Raw genomic sequence first — 22610 nt, 5'->3', positions numbered from 1 at the left:
TTCTTCCCCTGGTTGTCGCTCCTTGTGTTGTCCTGTAGTAACCTCTGGTTTAGCTTTAGCATATTAGTCTTAGATAATAAACTTTGTTGTTGTTGTTTTGTTATCGCCTTTAGGGTCTTAACTTGAAAATGTCTAAAGACCAAAAAGAGAGAGAACATAAGTCTTCCGGCTTTAAGAAATGTCAAAAGTGCTTGCAAAAAAATGTCCATCACAGATGGACATGTTTGTGTTTATTGCCTTTGTGCCATTCATCTCCAAGAAGACTGTTATTCATTTAGTGCTAGAGTTCTTCAGGAAAGGAGAAACAAGTTGATTCTAAAAGGGGTCTTAAAGCCTTCTTTTGAGTAAGCCATTCATAGCTCTTCCTCCTCTTCTTCATCTCCTTCCTCAAAAAAGGATGTCTCATAAAAGACCATCTCCCACTACATCAGCCCAAGTCGGAGCCACCAGTCAAACTTCCAAAAATTTCAAAGGCCTCTATTTCCTCGGCTCCACAGTCCTCGGCGCCATCGGAAGTCCTTTTGGTTGGTAGGCCTGGTACTTCGGCTAGAAGGTTCGTGGTCTGCACTCTTGTGGGAGAAGAGGCTGGACTCTGCCCTTCTGAGCTGGGAATTTTCTGGTTAAAGGTTTATAGTGCCTGAATATTTGAACTGTATCTTACTGAAATTGGTTCACCTTGTTTGCTCTAGCATAGACTAGATCCAGGCCTACTGAATCTAGCTTTGTTTATATGCTTGTTGTTTGTTTGCTTGTTATTTCTCTGGAAGCTAATTCACCTAATACGCAACTTCTCAGCGCTTCTGTGGATCACTAGTGATATCTGCATTGCTTACTGTACTTATTTCCTTGTTTCACTTGAAAGAAAGTTACTGTTTGTCGTTTTTGCATTTAGTTACTTGTAACACATTGCACTCAAGTTACCTGGCACTTGCTCACTAAAGCAATTATATAAGTCAGCACTAAAAATTAAAAGCACTACACCCTCACTCCCCACTGGCCCTTGTTTTCAATTAAGGATTTCCCAATATTATTCTAGCATGTCCAAAGGTCAGTTGTCAATCTCCTCTCGGTCCAGCTGGTGAATCTGGGAATCTTGAGGCAATGTTATAACTGCCTCATGTACACAGACAACCCTCTCCTCCTCCCACATAACACAAATACTTGCGAGATGCAGCTATTTAGCCAAACTGGAGGCTGAGCTCTCTCAACTCAGGACTGGCAAGACCAGACAGGAGGAGAAGGCAACTACACACACCACAAAACCAGCCTCACATAATGCTACCACTCCACTGAATCAAACACATAAACACACAAAGACATACTCGAGGCTCTGAGTAAAATTTACCTAAACAGCAGAGGCCTCCAAAGCAGACACCCAAACAACTGCTACCTCAAGACACCCCACAAGCAACACATAAACCACAAAAGCAGTGTGCAAAGCAGTCACAGCCCTTAAGGCCAAATACAACACCAAACATACTTGTCATAGGTGACTCCATAGTCAGACACACTGACGTCCCACTCACCAGGCTGAACAAGGAGAGGGTCACAGTAAGCTGCCTATCGGGCGCTAGAATCCGCCACATAACACAAGCACTCGGGTCACTCCACAGCAAGTACAAATATGACACAGTCATTGTCCATGCTGGTGTGAACGACCTGAGACGTACCTCCCTGGACTGCATGAAAAGAGACATAGAGGAGCTCTCTGATTATGTAGCCCAGGCAGGTATGACCCTAACCCTGAGCAGTATCCTTCCTTCACCAAGAATGATGCCACAATATAGAGACAAGATGATCAGCTTTAACAATTGGCTTAATGTCTGGTGTCATTCAAAGGGGATCCAGTGTCTGTCTGCCTGGGATGACATGCTTGACAAGCCACGCTGCTTCAAGGGACGGCTTGCACCTGTCACCCTGGGATTCCGGATATTGGCTAAGGCTCTTGCCACCCCCATAGTGCCTTTTTAGGCAAGGCTCAAATTCTAAACCTACCACCCTAGAAAACAAAAATGGGAAGAAATTGAGGGTAATGCTGCTCAATGCCAGAAGTCTAAATCTCAAAATGCACGCACTCGAGGCCCTTCTCAGTATGGAGAACATCGATGTCTGTGCTGTAACTGAAACCTGGTTCAAGGCTCCTGAGAGCACCCGGCACTATTAGGTTTTACCTCATATCATGCGTTCCGCCCCAAAACCCGGACCACTCCACAAAAGGATTGGGTGTATCCATATTCATAAAGGATACTCACACCTCCAGGTTAGTGGCAACGCATGAAGCTTCGGAAACCATCCAGGTGCAACTAACCATAGGCAAAACTGCTCTACAAATTGTAGCATGCTACAGGCCACCCTCTCAAACTCAGGAACCCCACACAGCCTTCCTGAAGACACTGGAGGGTATAAATGTATCTCCAAACACCATCATATTGGGTGACTTCAACTACCCGAATATAGACTGGGAACATTACTCAAGCCCTAACTTTCTGGCCCAACGGTTCCTGGAGTTCATAAATTCAAATGCCATGGAACAGCTAGTCACTGTTCCCATGAGAGGAGAAAATATACTAGATCTCATTGTCACAAACATGGGGACAAAATGCTCCACACCGAAGTATATCCCTCATTGGTGAGATCTGATCATAAACTAATCTCACTGGAAATCTACATCCCGCCCCACCCCAAGCAAAAAAAGACCATAGTGAAGAACTTCTCTAAAGCAAACTTCACACTACTCAAGACTGGTGTGGTATCCTTCAAGGCCCCTGAGTCAGAGGAAACCACAACCCAAGCTGCGGAAGCCCTTACAAATGCCTTCTATGAACACCTCCAGGACTGCATGGATCAGGCAATCCCAAATAAAACCAAGACTCTTTCCACAAAGGGCAAACGTCCAGTCTGGTGGACCCCAGCCATTAACAAACTTTACAATAAGAGGAGAAAGCTATTACATGATAGAACAAAATCCATAAAAGGGAAGTCACCCTGATCATTATTAGTAAAAAATACGAGCACTCATAAAATCAACTAAGGCCAATTTTGAGAGAAAAATTGCCATGGATTCAAAGGACAATCATAAGGCCTTTTTCAGCTATGTTAGGAACCTGGGTGGAAACTCACAGATATGCTCAGAATTAGTCCAAAATGATACAAAAATCACTGAACCCACAGACATTGCCAACATACTGGCAGACAGGTTCAGTGCAAACTTCACCCCTCTCCCCTAAAGGAGAGATAACTATCCCAGCCGAGTGTAGCCTCCCGGACATCTCAAATGCGCAGGTGAAAGCTGCTCTCTCTAAAGCTAAAAACACAGCATCAATGGGACCGGATGGTGTCCCGGCTGTGTGCTACACGAGCTAAATGAGGAATTAAACCCGCACATAAGGCAGCTGTTTAATCTCAGCCTTACCACAGGATACGTGCCCAAGGAGTGGCGACGGCAACTGTGGTCCCACTCCACAAAGGTGGCGCCTCTACGGACCCTGGTAATTACCGCCCCATAAGCTTAACAAGTCTAGTCTGCAAAGCTATGGAGAGGATCATAATGGAGCTCATAAACAAAGATATAGGGGACTTGCAGACATTGGACCTGACCCAGTTTGGCTTTGTCAAGGGAAGATCATGCCTTTTGAACTTGGTCGACTTCTTGAAATAGTCACCAAGGCCATTGATGAGGAAAGGCAGTCCATACAGCCTACCTTGACCTTGCAAAGGCTTTCGACACAATACCCCACTCGGGTATTGTAGAAAAACTTACCAGCTTAAATGTAAACCCATATGTCACAAGATGGGTTGCAAACTGGCTTAAGGACAGAACCCACAGGGTTAGAGTTGCTGGCGCTGTGTCAGACTCCAAGCCGGTCACAAGTGGTGTCCCACAGGGCTCGGTCCTTGGCCCCTATTGTTTGGCATCTACTTCTCAGAAGTACAGGCCAACATGGGAGGACTTTGGCTGACAAAGTTTGCAGATGACTGCAAACTGGGCCATAGTGGAAAGTGCATCGGACACGGATATCCTTCAGAAGGGACTCACTGAAACAGATAGCTGGTGCCAGAGCCATGGCCTGAAGTTAAACGCCAAAAAATGTATAGTCATACCCTTCGGGAAAAACAAGGTAACCCCAAGCTACCATATAGGTGGCAATCCACTAAGCACAGAAGAGGTTATCAGGGACCTGGGGACCCAGGTTGACAGTGGCCTTTCTTTTGACACTCACATTGCTAAAGTGGTTAGAAAGACCTTCTACATTGCCCACCTGATCATGAAGGGATTCACATCCAGATCTAGTGAGGTCATTGTTCCCCTGTACTCTTCACTTATCAGACCAATGATCGAGTACAATGCCCCATTCGGGATGTATCTCACCCGACATCTGCAGCAATTGGAGAGACCCCAAAAGTTCCTCACCAAAAGGATAAAGGGACTCCAAAATCTGTCATATGCTGCCAGATTGAAGAAACTCCAGCTCTATTCAGTCACATACCGTCTGCTCAGAGGTGACATGTGCCTGACATACAAGGCCATGTCCAACCCGAATTAATGGACATGCTCCACCTCAAAAATCCAAATCCACCAAAACCACTAGAGCAAGCGACTTAAACCTTAGCACGGATATAAATAGGACGTGCTGGAGGGATAGATTTATCACTCAGAGACTCCCTATGCTGTGGAATAAAATCCCGGTCCATGTGAGGCAGAGCACCTCGCTGACTCTGTTCAAGAGAAATCTAGACCTGTGGATGGGAGATCGTAGGTTTACCCCGGGAATCATCTCTGGGTCACTGCTGGACAGAGGCACAACAAACTAATGGGCACAGTATTTTTTCATATAAGGGGTGGCGTAAGCCACAATAATTTGGGCTAGGCTTATAAATGCCTTAGGGCAGATAGCCTAGTATAAACCTATGAACCTATGAACCTATAAGATATCTCCACTCGGAGCAGGTCCATTGAGATTTCACCGGTTTCTCCGACTTTGAGATCGCCAGTCCTCCTTAGGTCTCTATCTCCTTCCCTATCTTCCAGGTCTACAAGGAGCTTATCAGATGATGACATGGAACGGGTGGTGTGTAGACTCCTCAAGTCGCCGGCGCTGGCTAAATTATTCTCGGCACCCACCCATTTGGTCTTGGAACCTACTGTGCCCACTGTTATTTCTCCTCCTAGCCAAGCTGGTCCTTTGGAGCCATAGTGCTTGGTACCACTTACTGTGCACCCGTCAGTTCCGGGACCCCTTTTGGTGTTCACGGAGCCGACATTTGCTCCGACTCTCTCGGTGCTGTCCATTGAGTCTGGGAGACGAGTTTCCCTGGTCAGCCCCGGTGAGATTCTCGCCCCCGAGCTTCTTCGGTGCCGAGTCTACCCCTTGAAGCATTGGCTCGGATTAGCTCGGTTCCCACATCAGCCTTGGGTTCATTCTCATTGGCTCCGTTGCCTTCCTCTGTCACCTTGGAGCCGAGGGAGTCTTCAGAGCCGGCAGGATCCGCCTTTGAGCTGATGAGGAGCGTGTTGTCTACCCATTCAGCACCATAGAAGGATACCAGTACTCATCCCCCCAATGCACCGGCTACTGTCTCAGAACCACCCATTCCTCAAAACAGCAGAGATCCAGAGCCTCAGGATCCCCAAATGGGCAAACCCCTCTCATTCAAAGCCTCCCCAGAATATCCTTCTGAAGAGCCACCTCTGAAGAGAACCTGCAAGAGGAAGCATGTTGACTCCCCAGATGAGTCCATCACTTCAGACACTGACCTTGATGAGTAGGAAGGGTCCCCACAGTTGTCCTCTGGTGATGTCTCATTTGCAGATATTGTAGAGATCCTCAAGCAAAGAGGCAGCTGGCAGACCACCACCCCAGTCAGTGTACCTGAAGGCTTTTGGGTCTCAACCTTCTGCCTCCTGGGTGTCTCCGCCTTTCAATGAGCTAATGGACCTGGTTAGTCGAAAGGCGTGGAAATCACTCAACACTACAGAATTGGTCCTTCGGAGGCCAAACAAATTTTGTCACCTCCTTCGGGCAAGGAATTTCTTACAAAGGGAGTACCTGTAGAGGGTTCCTATTGAAACTTCAGCAGTTTGAACACCATAAATTCGAACTGTGAAGTTCGAAAACTGATTATCTCGAAGCCACGGAACACCAAATTCTTTCCCAGGGAAAGAATTTGGTTGGCCGTTTATGCGGATTCACTATTTTTGGCACTGTGGTGGAAAGTTACGCGTCGGATTCAGTTAAGTGTGCGATTGTGCGGACGTTAGAGTTAGGGTGCCGGTTAGGTGAGTTAGGGTTAGGGCGTGGGTGAGGTGGGTGTGCAATATTGACAGACTTTAGGGTTAGGGCGGGATAGGTGAGTTAGGGTAAGGGTGCCGGTCAGGTGAGTATGCGATAGTGACGGACGTTAGGTTTTGGGTTAAGGTAAGTGGATAGATAGTAGTGTATGTACAGTTTAGTGTAGGGTTAGATGTAGGATTTTAAGTGTATGTGTGTGGATTGCTGTTTTTTTGGTGTGCTTGTGTTGTGTGTGTGTTTCTTGGAAAAGCAATTTTTTCCCTGGGAAAAAATCACTGTTCTAAGCCTTGGATAGTTTTGCACTTCGAGGTTAGAAGTTCGAACATATGGTGTTCGAACTTCTGCCGTTTTGTCAAAGTGATATAGACCTTCTTTTGATGCTGTGGTGGTGGCAGCAGCCACCAAGAAGGAACTTGCAGAGCCTTCCTCATATGTTCATCCTCCGAATAAAGACTCTCAAACTATGGACAGATACGGGAAGCGTATTTATTCTTCAGCGACTTTCTCACTGCAATCGCTGAACTACGTATCCCATTTTACGAGGCTACAAAGAGATCTCCTGAAAGAGCTAGCAGATCCTCTACAAGGTTCATTAGCTGCGGGGGTAAATGAGAAGGTCTCCTCCCAGCTGTCCACCTTAAATTCCATTGTCAACTCCTCTATGAGGCTCATATCATACGCAGCAGATGGAGCAAGCAGGGCAGCGGGTTCTGGAGTCTTCCTTAGGAGACACTCCTGGATGTGCTTGTGCAATTTTGCAGAGCCCTTTAAGCCTACATTTATAAATGCCCCTTTTGATGGTTCCTCACTCTTTGGACCCAAAGTAAGACACTCTAACCCAGTGCAAGCAGGAAGGGAAAACTCCCTCTGCCGTTGGAGTACGTTTTTTCTGTACCTTCAAGACCTTATCCTAAAGTTCATAAGAGCGGAAAGATGTGGTTCAAAAGATCCCAGAGATTTTTCCAAGATGCACGGGGTGATACCTTCCCCAGGGGCAGAGGGGGAGGTAATACCGATAGACGCCACCCCAGAGGCAGAGGGGCCCCGCAAAACCAGGGTGACCACGATTCCTTTTGTGGATGCCCTTATCAGCGCTATTGAAAGGAGGCTCGACTGCTTTACTCTGGAGGCAGTCGGGGGACTTTTATCAATGTACCCAGAAGCCTGGCATAATATCACAAATGACAAATAGGTACTAAATTTAATATCCAGAGGATACTCCATCCCTTTTTCCAAACCTTTTCCACAGACCAGAACAATCCCAGATGTTCCACCCAATCTAAGGGAACAGGCAACTATAGAGATTCAAAAGTTGCTCCACAAAAAAGTCATCCAAGAAGTCCCCACAGACCAAAAAGGATTTGAAATTGACTCAAGATTATTTTTGGTGACAAAAAGAACAGGGGACTGGAGGCTCATACTAGACCTAAGCAAGTTAAATGAATCTGTCAAGAAGTCAAAGTTCCGAATGGTGACACTGCAGTCTATACTTCCCTTTTTAGGGAAAGACAATTGGATGTGCTCGTTAGACCTTCAAGATGCTTACTACCACATAAAAATGGACAGGATATCAAGAAGGTACTTGTGCTTCCGGCTGGGAGCCATCCATTACCAGTTCAGAGATCTGCCCTTTGGTCTCACTACAGCCACCAGAGTGTTCACCAAATGTATGGCAGTAGTTACGGCTCACTTGAGACATCTAGGATTCCATGTGTTTCCCTATCTAGACGACTGGCTCCTATCTGCCACCACCAAGCATCTACTTCTACAAGCCAGGGACCTAACTTTGTACATATGCAATCAGCTGGCATTACAGTAAATTTTCAAAAATCTGCCATGTTGCCTTGTCAACATATTACATTCATAGGCGCAGATCTAGACACTTCATCTCTGGTAGCATGTCTTCCAACAGAAAGGGTTATAACACTCAGACAGCAGATACTTTACCTCCTTCCCAAGAATAAAGTGAAAGCAAAGATAATTCTATGATTATTAGGAACAATGACCTCCACGATTACACTGGTCCCTCTTGCCAGAATGCACATGAGGATCCTTCAATGGCTATTATTCTCCCATTGGTCACTTCAAGAGCTTCCAGTGTCTCATCTGATCAGAGTAACGGAATCTTGCAAGAACGACTTAAGATGGTGGATACACTCCACTCGTGGCAATGGGCAGACACTTTGTTCCACTTCAACCAATAGCTACAGTGACCACGGATGCTTTCCAGATTGGGGGGGGGGGTTATCTGGGAAGAACAGTCCAAGGTACATGGCAAGAACATGAAGCTTGCTTGCATATAAATGTTCTAGAGGTGTGAGCAGAGCTTCTTGCATTGGAAGCACTTCAAGACTCTCACCCTCTAGGGACTATTGTGATTCAGTCAGACAATATGTGTGTGGTTTGGTACATAAACAAGCAGGGGGGGGGGCAGATCTTACCCCCTTTGTCGAGAAGCCCTAAGAGTATGGCAATAGGCAGTTCCTTCCCAGCACTTTCTAATCACAATGCATATTCTGGGGAAGTCCAACGTGATAGCGGACAAGCTGAGCAGAACTATCCTAATGCCTCACGAGTGGTCTCTCAATCACAATGTAGTGGAAATGATGTTCCAAACAAAGGGACAGCCTTACTGCGATCTCTTTGCCACTCTCATGAATGCCTAGTGCAGCAACTACTTTACCCTAATCCTCCCCCTCTGGGGGAGACACCGAGAGATGCTCTTGCTCACTATTGGCACTCGGGACTTCTGTATGCCTTTCCATCATTTCCGTTCATACCCAGAGTAATTCACAAAGCACAATACTCAGGAAGCAGGATAATTCTCATTGCTCCTTACTGGCCTTGCCAGGTTTGGTTCCACTTCCTGTGGCCTCATCTTCAGGAGAAGCCTTGGATTCTGGACCCACTGCCAGATCTGCTGACTCATATGTCAGGGGAGCTTCATCCTTCTCTCCACACCCTACAACTGACAGCTTGGCTGCTGCACTTCCCAGTTTAGTCAGGCTTCACAATTTCACTCCTACGGTTCGACATATCTTAATGTCCTTGCACAAAGCTTCCACTAGAAAGCTGTATTCTAGTAAATGGAAGAGGTTTTCCCTTTGGGTTCAAGATAGAAACATTGATCCTCTCTCTTCACTTATTCATTCTATTTTGGAATTTTTGGCGGAACTGTTTCAACAAGGCTCAGCTGTAGCAACAATCAAGGTTCAACTTGCTGCAATTTCAAATTTTCATATTGGTGATTTTACTTCCAACTTAATGTCACATAGGTTGTGTAGAGCCTTCTTAAAAGCTGCTTCCTAATTAAGACCTCCATTTAAGGAACCCCTTTCTCCTTGGGATCTAAATTTTGTTTTGTCTTATCTCACGTTACCTCCCTTCGAGCTCTCTTCATCTTCACACCTCAAGTTCCTTTCCTGGAAGACCTTGTTTCTAGTGGCTATAACTTCTGCTAGAAGGGTGACAGAATTGCAAGCTCTTTCTATTAAACCACCATATTTGATTTTTCATAAGGATAGGGTATCCTTACATACAAACCCATCCTTTCTACCTAAAGTCTCTTTTCCAAACAACATAAACCAATCCATAGAACTTCCAGTGTTCTTTCCTAATCATAGCAACAAGGCAGAGTACAAATTACATCAACTGGACATGCATAGACAACTCAGATTCTATTTGCATAGAACCAAAGACTTCAAAAAATCTGACCAATTATTTGTATCCTTCTCTGATGCAAAAAAAAAGGATCCTCAGTCTCAAAAACTACTCTTTCCAATTTGCTTTCAAATTGTATTACATTCATCTATAACTCAAATCTCAAAGATTTACCTTTCAAAGTGAAGGCTCATTCCACTAGAGCACTGGCTACGTCATCTACTTTTCAAGCCAGAATTCCCATAGATAATATTTGTGCAGCAGCTACTTGGTCTACTCCACATACTTTTATCACTCATTACAAAGTGGATTTGGCCTCCAGAGACACAGGGCATCCTTTGGTTCCACGGTGCTTAAAGGTGTACTCCCGTGAGCCACCCAGGGAAAAGGTGCTAGGGTCGCTGTCCCATCATTGTAAGAATGAAGGCGAGATAGGACAACATAACATAAAGAAGTTATGTACTTACCATAACATTCCATGTTTGTTGTCCATTTCGCCGTTCATTCTAATGAACCCTCCCTCCTTTCCCCTGCCAAAGACTCCTTGTGGAACTGGTAGGTTTTTTACTACTTTCAGGAGCTTTGTCTCAGCTTGTTCCTCCTTCCAGTACATATAGTATGGACTTGGATATATGTTCATATGTATATGTTTGTAGATATGTATGTAGTATACATATTCTTCAGTATTAGCAGCAAACAAGATCTGGGGAATTACACCACTGCATTGTGGGATACCTTCTAGCCATGAACCAGGTTTGAGACTTTCAGCTAAGTATTCGGCCGAGTCGGAGCCGAGTATCAGCTCCGAACACATCATTGTAAGAATGAACTGCGAGATGGACAACAAACATGGAACGTTATGGTGAGTACATAACTTCTTTATATCTTTTATAGAAGTAAAGCATTGCACCCTTCCTCTCTGCACACAAGAGAAAATAGTCTCTGGCTTTATATGGAGGCACTTTATGTACTGTCATCTACAAATTATACACAACATCCTTCATCCTTATTTAAGCTAAGTTTTAAATAGTAGTACTCATATTTATAAATTTATCTGTTTATACATTTTTATTTGTATTTGTTATTTGTATCTAATTATTTGTTTTTATCACATTAGTATAAAATGAGTTTTGTCTTTTTAAAAGTTTCAGTCATGTGATCAATTAATACATGTATAAAGGTGTGTTTTTAGATGAAATGGTTACACCTGATGAAGCTATGTGAAAGCGCTTGTATCTTCTATTAAACTGGTACCTGATTTACCTTCCGTGGATTTTATTCATATCTTTGGATATATTCTCAGCCTGGATTTATTGCCTCTTGATCTCAGGGGGCTGCTTGCTTATGCTTTTATAACAATTGTTCTTTTGGCTCTGTTTTTATCAACAAACATGGAACGTTATGGTGAGTACATAACTTCTTTATATCTTTTATAGAAGTAAAGCATTGCACCCTTCCTCTCTGCACACAAGAGAAAATAGTCTCTGGCTTTATATGGAGGCACTTTATGTACTCTCATCTACAAATTATACACAACATCCTTCATCCTAACAGATGCTCAGCTTTATTAAGCCTGGTGCAAAAATATTCAGCTGAAAAAGCTCTGTACTCCAAAGATAAACTCCTACTTCTGGCAACAATATCCAGTTACAGTGCTGGAAACTCCTCTTACCATGTAGCAAAGCTTTGGAATACAATCCGTCTGACACTGTGGATCACCAAAAAGTCACGACAATACAAATCCCTTCTACAATACCACCTCCCCTAGTTTCCACTGAAAAGTTTTTTTTTTTTTTTTTTTGCCCAGTTGGACTTTCCTGGTAAACAGATAGTAATAATAAGTAGGGCTTCGGCAATGAGTGATATGTAACAGTAATGTTGTTGGTTCAAAACAAAGGTTAGCTTTTGTCTAGCAGCTGGTGAAGAAGATTATGAGCTGTTAATTGTGATTGTGTGTACGATTGTGAGCTGTTAATGAGCTTCTTCTTGTGGTACATGGTTTAATTCCCTCAGCCTTAATTTACATACTGTGTGACACTGAGCAGACAGAGCTTTTGGGTAATTGTGAATTTGTGGTAGGCTCATTAAAGGTCTCTTGGACTGCATGCCTAGTAACTGCTTATATACCTAAGTAGTAAATTAGGAATCATTCTTGCTTCCGGAAGCCTGTAATTAATTTCTGTAAGAGACCGAAAAAAGAAGCATAGTGAGCTCTGGTATTATTAGATACACATAAAGTGGAAAGAGTATTTGACAAACCTTTAAAAAACAGTGGCATTATAGAGATTGTATGAAGCACTGATATAACAGCTAGATTACTACTTCCGAGGGTGTCTGTAATCTGCTGTGATTTTAAAGCACTCACAGTTTACCATTGTAGTATGGTGGCTGCTGGTCTCTTAAAGGAGTTTAGCTGAGAAAGAATCTGGTAGGTTAATGGTGGTAAGAGATATCTACAGATGGACTACATTAGAAAACAGGTCAGAGGGGACAGAGCAACAAAGTAGCTATATGCAGATGATGTGGCATTACAGGAAGACTAGAGGTGATGGAGATGAAGTGCCTGAGATGAGTGCTAGGTGCATACTGTGGGACGAATGAAGAAGTGAGGAGATAAGAGCAGAAGCCAAAGGAGCTCCAGTTGCAGAAAAGGTCAAAGAGAACAGATTATTGTGGTTTGGGCACATGTGCAGAAAAAAAAGGCCAATTTGATGAAGATGATTTGGGACTGACAGGAAGAAGGCAAGAAGAAATGAGGATGTCCAGCAGAGGGGGAAGGATTGTGTGACAGAATACCTGCAACAGTCAGGCATGAGTGTTTATGAAGGCGGTTGAGTGGCATGCAATCAAGAGAGTTGGCGACAGTTGACATGACACCCCAACCCCATGTAGAAAATGGGGGAAAAGGGGTTGATGATTGGTGATGATGCTGTGTGAGTAAACAGATTTGAAACCTGTGAATCTGATGGGGTCCCATGGTGGATTCTGGTAGGAGTTAAATGTGTTTGAAGAGTGTTCTTGTCAGGGAAGGGAGTTGATCACCCTTCAGAAGAGAAGCCATTGGTATCTGCAACACTATATCTGCCTGTTTGAGAGCCCCAAGGTTACTACAGTGTGTACTTTCCAGTATAGGAATGTGAAGAGAGTTACTCTGCATTTCTGGTCCCTCTTAAGTACTCTTTTCGTTACCCAGCATTTGAGAATACTGTCAGCAGGAAGTTCTGCTAAAAAGAAAAGACTGTATGAACTGAGCTTTCTTAGCCATTTTGAATTGTGTAAAACCTTCAGGAAAAAAAAGTATTTGAGGTTAAAACTGACAGAATATTTCACACTGGATTACGTGTGCAAATTGTTTTTACTAGTTATCTAGTTTGTCAAATTTTCGGCAAAAAAGGGACATTACATAAAGCTGCATCTGACTGAAGGAAGACTGTCTTAAGAGTTACATTGTGTTTGCCAAGGATGCATGGCTAGTTTTGTTGTATATATTTATTTTTTTTTGCAAAGTGCATTTTGTTTTTCATTTGCCTCATAAATATACAACTTTTAGCTTCAACCCCTATTATTTGCTACATTGGTAGCTATAGCAGGCAAGCAGTGCTAGTATAAACCAATACTGTGCTGTGTTCACCAGCTTGTTAACTACATTACTTGTAGCTGGCTCTGGAGAGTGACAACTTCTTTTGCATACTGACTATGGATATTGTAGTCAGGTGAGAACATGGAGAAGTTGATTGAGGCCTTGTAAATGATAATAAAACATTAAAGAGCAAGACTTGAAGACACAAAAGGGACAAAATTATGGCAGTGGGTGAGAGAGCTAGGTAAACCTACCACTAATTCTTGTAGAACAGTTCCTGTTAAAATACTGAAGGATGGTAGTGTAGGATTTGAGAGGGAGAGTGTGTTCTAACAAAAGACTTGGAACAGTTAAAATGATGAAAGATGTCAGTGAAAAGAGCCTCTAGTTTAAAAAATACTGATGGAAGTAGGAACAGAAAAGAAGCAAAAGACAGATGGGTCTCATACTGAAGGAAAAGAAAAAAAGAACTTGAATAGACTCTTACGCTTCTCTGAAAGTAAGACTCTAAGGGTAAAGTAGGCAAAAACACACCTGTTGAAGAGAAAGGGAAGCAGCTGTACCCTTGTAGAACAGAATTACTTTTAGGAGTTGCCCATTTATAGTGGATGAATCCAGTGAAGGGGAGAAGCCCACACTTTTAAATGTAAAAAATAGGTCACAGCTTTCATGTTGCATCAGAATTTTGAAGGAAATGCTAACTCTGCTGACTTTCACATAAACCATGTTAATTTCAAGAAAGTTCACTGGGAAGATGATACCTTAAGTATAGCTACAGGGGACATGGAACAGGTGGGTAACCAAAAGATCAGAATATGCCCACTATGTACCATTGCTTTTAGCTGAAAAATGACTTGCTAAACATGGTACCTAAATAGAGATAATATCTTACTGCAGTTACCATTTTCCAAACCCTTTAAAACCCTTTTAACGAGTTTAGAATACAGTCACATTATTGGTGGTCCTTTGTAAATGGACAAGACAAAGCCTAGAGTTTTGACTAGACTTCATTAGCCTGAGGGAGTGGTAAACACTAGGTAGCCTATCTACCATGAGAAGAGTGGTTTCTGGCCCAGAAACTGTAGTGTATTGGCCATTTGGGCAGTTTTTTCCATCCCTTTCAACTTTCTGGTTTAAAAGTCCGCGTTTGCTATTGTTTAAGCTCTGCACTGCGGCACTGAGCTGAGGCAAACTATTACTGGTGTCAGAAAGTCTGCTCTTCAGTTTTTCCCTGAGATATTGCTAGTTCTTTCTCTCTTGCACTTCAAATAGCCTGATCACTTTACACTTCAGCAGGTTTTTGTAGCAATTATTGTAGCATACCCAAGTGCCATCAGCACTAGTCATTCTTCACTGAAATAGCTCCAGTACTTAGTAGTTATGACCACCCCTCCTGGTATTTTTAAAGGGCAGTTCCCTGTGCTTTCTCCTATTAACCTGGTGCACTTGGGCATTCTGAGACAGTGCAGCAACTGCCTCATGTACACAGACAACCCTCTCCTCTTACCTCCCAACACACAGACTTGTGAGAGATGCACTTATATCACCAAATTGGAAGCTATGCACTCTCCAGCCAAGACCAGACTAGCTGGTCAAGAGGAAAAGGTCAGCACCTGCACTAAACGGAACACATAACCCTCCAGAACACCCACTGTCACAGCTATCACATAAAAACACAAACCACACACCCACTATTGCAGATGTTCTCAATAGAAATTTACCCAAACAGCAGAGACCTCCAAGACAGAAACGCACTCGACCACCACAACACAGCACAAACCACAGGACACATAGCTCACCTACACAGTGTGCTCCTCAACCTAAGCCCCTAAGGCTAAACACCTTGTCCAATACACTAATCAAAGGTGACTCAATAGTGAGGTACACAGATGTCCCACTCACTAGGTTGAATAAGGAGAAGGTAACAGTCAGCTGTCTGTCAGGTGCCAGAATCTGACGCATAACACACGCACTCATGTCACTCCACAACAAGTACGACTCTGTCATTGTCCATGTGGGTGTGGATGACTGGAGACACACCTCCCTGGACTACATGAAAAAAGACATGGTGGAGCTCTTGGATTATGTGGCCCAGGCAGGTATGACACTACCCCTGAGAAGTATCCTACCATCACTCAGAATGATACCGCAGTACAAACAAAAAATGATTGACTTCAACAACTGGGTAGGTTTCTGGTGTCATTCTAAGGGGATCCAGTATCTGTCTGTTTGGGATGACATGATTGACAGACCTCGATGCTTTGCCAGAGATGGCCTGCATCTGTTACCCCTGGGTTTCCGGGTACCAGCTAAGGCTCTTGCCACCCCTCTAGTGCTTTTTTTAAGGCCGTGTTCCAAAGACCAAATTACCACCATAACAGCTGTAAATAAATGCAATCTGAGGGTCATGCTGCTCAGCGCTATAAGTGTAAATCTTAAGATGCACTCACTCGAAGCACTCCTCAAAATGGAGAACATCGACATTTCTGCTGTAACGGAGGCCTGGTTTAAAGCGGCATAAAGCACCCTCCTGTGCTACCAGGCTATAACTCATTCCTCACCTTTTGGCCTCGGAACATGGACCGAAGTTCCAAAGGCGGTGGTGTTTCCATATTCATAAAGGATATATTTTGTTTTTTTGAAACACTCTCACATGGCTGATAAACATAGAGAAGACCTGGAACTTGAGTACTGTCCGGAGAAACGAACATTACGAGTGGATACGGAGAAAATAAGAAGGAATGCAAGTATGGTTTCCAACCCTCTTTTGGATATAAATATGTCGTTTTTATTGACAAGAGAATCTCAGACTGCTGAGTCCAACGATGCAGAGGTGGAATTTTGTGAGCTGTTATCCACCTTTGAGAACAGTTTATTCAAGCTGAAACGTCTGCAATGGCAGAGATTTCATTTGGAGGCTTGCCTCCACCATAAATTCGTACCAAGAGGTTTACAGGTATTATGTTTGCCCATACAAGGAGAGACATTTCCTGAACTTTTGGCCAGTTGGCAACGCATAAATTTAGAGAGTAGTTTTTCTTATATGAAGCTTCTAATTGATTTTTTTGCTCCACAAGAAGAAAAAATCTTACATGAGGTATGGACTTGACAAGAGAAACGAGAGACTGAATATAAGGAAGAGCATTATAATAGCAAATTAGATGATGTGTGTTGTGCAGCGATCATGTATGACAATAAGTTGCAACAAACAAAAATGAAAAAAGTGGCCAGGGACTATTGTGATTTTTCACAGGGGCATATAGTCACCTGGTTGTGAGAATGGCAAGTATGGCATGATAAAAACAAGGCGCTTCCCCAAAGGACAGCAATTCTTTGGTAAATCTCAATTCCTTGGATAGCGCTAACATCAATAGGGGTATGAATGTATCTCATACAACTAACACGATTACCATGGAAACTAGAGAGAGACTCCCATTACATCAGTGGATGAGACAACCAATGATAATGCAGTTGACATGTCATGTGTTGCTTCAACGTCAGCGGGCTCTTTAACAGCAAGAACCAGCATGGATTCCCTAACTTTGGGAGCGAGGCTGAAAACAAAACAGGTTTCATCGTACAATTCACATGTTCCTGTACTACCTGTCCCAGTGAAGAAGAAGAATGAGCGGAGACAGAGTTATTCAAATTAGAGAGAGGTGAAGAGACAACAGAGATGTCCACTTGACTGATAATGGTGACTTTATTGTTTACAATTTATCTAACATTATTTTATCAGCTGAACAGCTGTTTGTTTTAAACAAAGGCTTGACTTTTGTTCCCTGTATGCGCTGCTCTTTTAATGAAGTAGTTTTAGATATGATGTTGTTTGGTCAGAATGTCACATTAAAGCATATGTTTGGCGGGAATTCAGAGAATAATAATGGGTGCTTGAAACAACCTAGTACATTTGTTCCACCGATGCATCCAGTAGGTGCAACTTTTTTAAAGATGTGTGAGTCTGATATTAGATTTTATTTAGATAATAATAAAATGTATAACTATTATAATTTAACATGTTCCCAAAAAAGGCATTGATAGATTTAAGTAAAGATGAACGCTTGGTGATTAGGCCCACTGATAAGGGAGGGGAGGTCGTAGTAATGGATACACTGTTTTATGATACCAGTATTAAGGAATTGCTGAACGATGCACATACATTTATACGGTTCTCACCTGTAATGATTAAGGTATTTATTGATTGATAATGTAAAGAAACAATTAAATTGCATGAGCAATTTGAATTTGATGGATGAGGCAACTTATCAATTTTTGTGGACTGAACATCCAGTGATTCCAGTATTCAAAGCTGTGCCGAAGGTGCATAAGAGTTTAGTAAACCCACCATTGAAACCCATAGATGTCCTTCAAGAATGCAACTGCAGTCATAACATATGGGTTGTCCTGCCTCAGGCAGCCCTCGGTCGGCCGGATTCCAAAGTCTGGGTCCGACGTCGGCTGATGTCGCATTTCTCTCCGACGTCAGAGCGGCTGGAGTACATAAGCATCAGCCGACGCCATTTTCTCCAGTCTTTCTTGCCACGCGGTGCCCGAAGCAGAAGCAGTTCGCAAGTGCCGGTCAGTCAGCTCCTGTATTCTTCGAATCCGAAGTCATCAAAAAAGCTAAGTACCCCGTTGGGGACCTTTCTTGCCTCAGCTGATGTCAGAAATTACTGAAAAAGTTAACAATTGTCTGTCTTGTGGTAAACAAATACCTCCTAAGGATTTCCACTCTTACTGTCTTCCTTGCCTTGGCCCAGACCACAACGTCTCGGCCTGTGTCGCCTGTGCTCGCTTCAATAAGCGCACTCTTAGGCGCCGGGCGGAGTTCGCTGAAGACTTTTTCGGCGATAAATTTGCGTATACAATGCCGTCGGAACTTCCGACATCGCAGACTCCTAAGAAACGAAAAGACCGGGACCGACATCCTCGGCCCGCGTCTTCCACCGACTCCACGCCAAAACCTACCGCGAGTGCTCCGGTTCCCCCTGAGACGGCTATTTCACCGCTCCGAACCAAAGACACCGCTTTACCGACACCTCCGATACCGGAGGCCACACCGATGCCAGTTATAGATTTTCCTCCAGATACTGAAACCGAGGAAATGCCCGAGACCATTGCTGTAGATAAGGTCACTCCTGCACGTGGAGCTGCTAGGCCTCCTATGGCCATGTCTATTAAGGCCTACACACGTGCTAAGGCAGCCAGCAAGACCAAGCACCTTACTGTTAAGGCCTTACCTCAGCCTACTCCTGAAACACAAATCATGACTATGGCCGCAGACTTAATTTCCATGATTAGAGGTTCACAGGCCCATCCTGAGAGAGGATCCCAGCCTCCTCCTGATAAGAGGCCCCGGGTTGAACCCTCTGACCCTATCCCTTCAGATGAAGATTCTGAGGACTCTGTTCACTCCGATGGCCAGGAAGAGCCCTTCCAGACCTATGAGGACTCGGATGCAGAGGATTCCATCCCTCGGCCTCCCTCCTGAGGATATTTCTTTTGGGGAAGTTCTGCATACCATGAGGGAACATTTTAAGTGGGAAGGCCAGGGATAATCTGGTTCCAGAAAGCCTTGAACCTTCCTTAAAAAGCCCCAACACAGGCCCCTGGCTATACCTCCTGTGCTTGATGTTTTGGATGACCTATACTCTGACTCCAGTGTTACCCCGGATACTCTTCCTCCTGCCCCAGCCAAGCCAGACAGATATTATAGGGTCCCAGAAACACATTCTCATTTCTTTAGGGCCCATGCTGTTGATTTAGAAACTATTTCTCAGGGACCTAAAGGGGTTTCAGCATCCACCTCCAAAAATCCCTTGCCTTCCAACAGGGAAGCTAGGTCATTAGAGAGATGGGGGGAAAAAGGTCTACACCTCCACTACTTTATCTATGAGAGCTCTGAATTGCCTCTTTCATATGTTTCAATATTAGGATTACCTGTTGGATGATTTACAGAAAACATTGGCCTCTCCTGAACCTTTAGACAGGAAGTCTTTGCAGGAAGCTGTACATAATTCTCAGCAAGTCAGCAATCACTTTCTGCAGTGTGGATATGATGCATTGGAAGCTTCATGTAGGGCAGCTATGACAGGGGCAGTCATTCGTAGACATGCATGGTTAAAAGAACAACCTCTACCAGATCATGTTAAGGCAAAACTTCTTGATGCACCTTTGGAAAAGAACAAGCTTTTGGTACTAATGCTAAAGATGTGTTAAAGTCCATCGAGGAAAAAGCAAAATCAGTTCAGACGGTCAAAGATTTCCTCCAGGTTCAGCCACCCAGATTCAGCAGGAATTGGCCTTCTAAAAACTGGTCCTTTCCTAATCCTGAAAGATTTCAAAGGGGTAAAAACAGGCGTGGCCGAGGAAGAGGACAATACAGAGGTTCTTACAGGGGACGACAATGGCAACCAGCAAACCAAAGAAGTGACACAGGGGTCTCCCCTGCCCCACAGGGACATTCTCAATGACTTTCCTCTACTTCCGCTTACCAAGGAGCAAATAGAAGCTCCCTTGGGCGGAAAATTATCTCTGTTTTCAGACAATTGGCACAGATTGACAAAGGACAAATGGATTTTGGACATTATAGACCAAGGTTACAGGTTCCACTTTCATACCTTACCAAGAAAACAAGGCATGCCAAACCTACCACAAAACCAGAGGGCAGAGGCGATCAAGCAAATTTCTCTGCTTGCTCAGATCAAAGCAATAGAAAGAGTTCCACAACAAGAACAAGGCCAGGGGTTTTACTCAAGACTGTTCCTTGTTCCAAGAAAAGAAACTCAATGGAGACCAATACTGGATTTGTCCGCATTAAACACTTTTCTCATAGTACCAAAGTTCAAAATGCTGACTCTACAGCAACTCCTTCCCATGCTGGGAAAGGGGTCTTGGCTGATTACTCTGGACCTCAAGGAGGCATACCTGCATGTCCCTATCAGACACAGCTGCAGAAGATACCTCAGATTTCTTGCAGAGCCAGAGCATTATCAATTCTCAGCATTGCCATTTGGCTTATCTACTGTCGACAGAGTATTTACAAAATGCCTGGCTTCAGTAATTGCTCATTGCAGGCTCCAGGGGATCCAAATTTACCCATTCCTGGACGACTGCCTCATACAAGCGGACAACAAATTGATTTTGACAAAAAACTTGAACTATGTCATACAATTGCTACAGGCTCTGGGATACACAGTCAGCTTCCAAAAGTCAAGACTTCAGCCATCCCAGCAAATAACCTTCTTAGGAGCCAATCTAGACACAGCCTCTCAAATGGCTTACCTGACAGAAGACAAGCAAGAGAAGTTAACTCATTATTTCAAAGGTTTGGCAAAACTCACCCAGATGACTGCAAGGGGATTCCTACAGGCCCTGGGTTACATGGCATCCTGCATTCTCCTGGTTCCATTAGCAAGACTACACATGAGAAAGCTTCAATGGTACCTAAAAAGCCTATGGTCTCAGCACAGCAACAACCTAGAGACAACCATACCGCTCATTCCATGCCTACAAAAGGAAATTCCTATGGTGGGCCTCGGTAAGCCAGGCAAACACATGTATGTCATTCAAAAAACCTCAGATAACACAGACCATGACCACAGATGCCTCAGACCTTGGATGGGGGGCGCACATGGAGGGCAGATGTATACAAGGACAGTGGTCTCCAAAGGAAACACATCTGCATATAAACCAAAAGGAAATGCTGGCAGTAATGCATGCCATCAAGGCCTTTCGACAACAACTTCAGCAAGGCCATCTACTGATACGGACAGACAACACCACTGTGATGTGGTACATAAACAAGCAAGGGGGCACCCATTCCTACCCCCTTTGCAGACTGACAATGAATCTTTGGGAAAAATCACTGAGCCTAAACATACAGTTGCAATCCCAGTTTGTTCCAGGCAAAGACAGTGTGCTGGCGGACAGCCTAAGCAGGAATTTCATAGATCCACACGAGTGGAGGTTACATCCGAAAATCTTCACACAACTCACCTCGACATGGGGAAGGCCAGAAGTAGACCTATTTGCCTCCTACCTCAACCATCATCTACAAAAATTCTGTTCAAGGACATACCATCCACAAGCTTGGAAAATAGATGCTCTTTCATTCAACTGGAACTTTCTAAAAATCTATGCATTCCCACCTCTGCCACTGATGACCACAGTATTACTAAAGATCAAAGCAGAGAGGCCCAAGGGAATCCTAATAGCTCCAGACTGGCCAAGACAACACTGGTACCCACTACTACGGAGCATATGTCACAACAAAAAGTGGGCCCTTCCCCAATGGCCCCTACTTTTGACTCAACACAACTTCAAAACAGTGCATCCAAACCTTCAGACACTGCAGCTAACAGCCTGGGAGATCCCATGAATAACCTCAATCTGTCTCTCTCCAAGGAAGTTCAGCGGATATTAACAGAAGCTCGAAGACCATCCACCAGAAAGGTTTACTTAGCAAAATGGAAGAGATTCAGCATTTGGAATACCAGCAAGGGACATGATGCATCATTATTGAATATCCCACTCATCCTGGAATATTTGACAGATATGCTACAGAATGGACTCTCATATTCTTCCATAAAGATACATGCTTCAGCTATCTCAGCTAGATATAACACTGATCCGCCTGTGTTTTCACATCCTTTGTTAAGGCAATTCCTCAGGGGAATCAAGAACATTAAGCCACCAAGAAAGGCTCCAGTGCCAGCTTGGGACCTCAACTTTGTCCTAGAAAAACTGACTCTACTTCCCTTTGAGCCAGCAGCTTCAGTGGACTTACAATTTTTATCATGGAAGACAGCTTTCCTGTTGGCAATTACCTCAGCAAGAAGGGTTTCGGAACTACAGGCCCTAATGGCAACACCACCGTTCATAATCTTTCACAGAGACAGGGTCTCCTTAAGAACCAACCCTACTTTTATGCCAAAGGTGTATCTAGGGTTTCTTTAAATCAAGCTATTCACCTGCCTACTTTCTTCCCCAATCCTGAGAGCAAAAGGGAAAGACTGTTACATACCTTGGACATTCACAGACAACTTCGCTACTACCTGGACAGAACCAAGACCAGTAGG

General features: G+C 43.9%; 1 protein-coding gene across 1 annotated transcript in view; it reads left to right on the top strand.

Annotated features, from left to right (window-relative positions):
* The window catches only part of WDR11 (WD repeat domain 11), a 2002440-nt gene that overhangs the window by 1173924 nt on the left and 805906 nt on the right, over positions 1-22610 (top strand). The window lies entirely within an intron of this gene.

Source organism: Protopterus annectens, chromosome 14.part0, assembly GCF_019279795.1.
Source record: "Protopterus annectens isolate FY-2018-M chromosome 14.part0, PAN1.0, whole genome shotgun sequence".
Lineage (NCBI taxonomy): Eukaryota > Metazoa > Chordata > Ceratodontiformes > Protopteridae > Protopterus > Protopterus annectens.
Note: the sequence above shows the minus strand (reverse complement) of the source record. Positions and strands in the feature narration are given on the sequence as shown.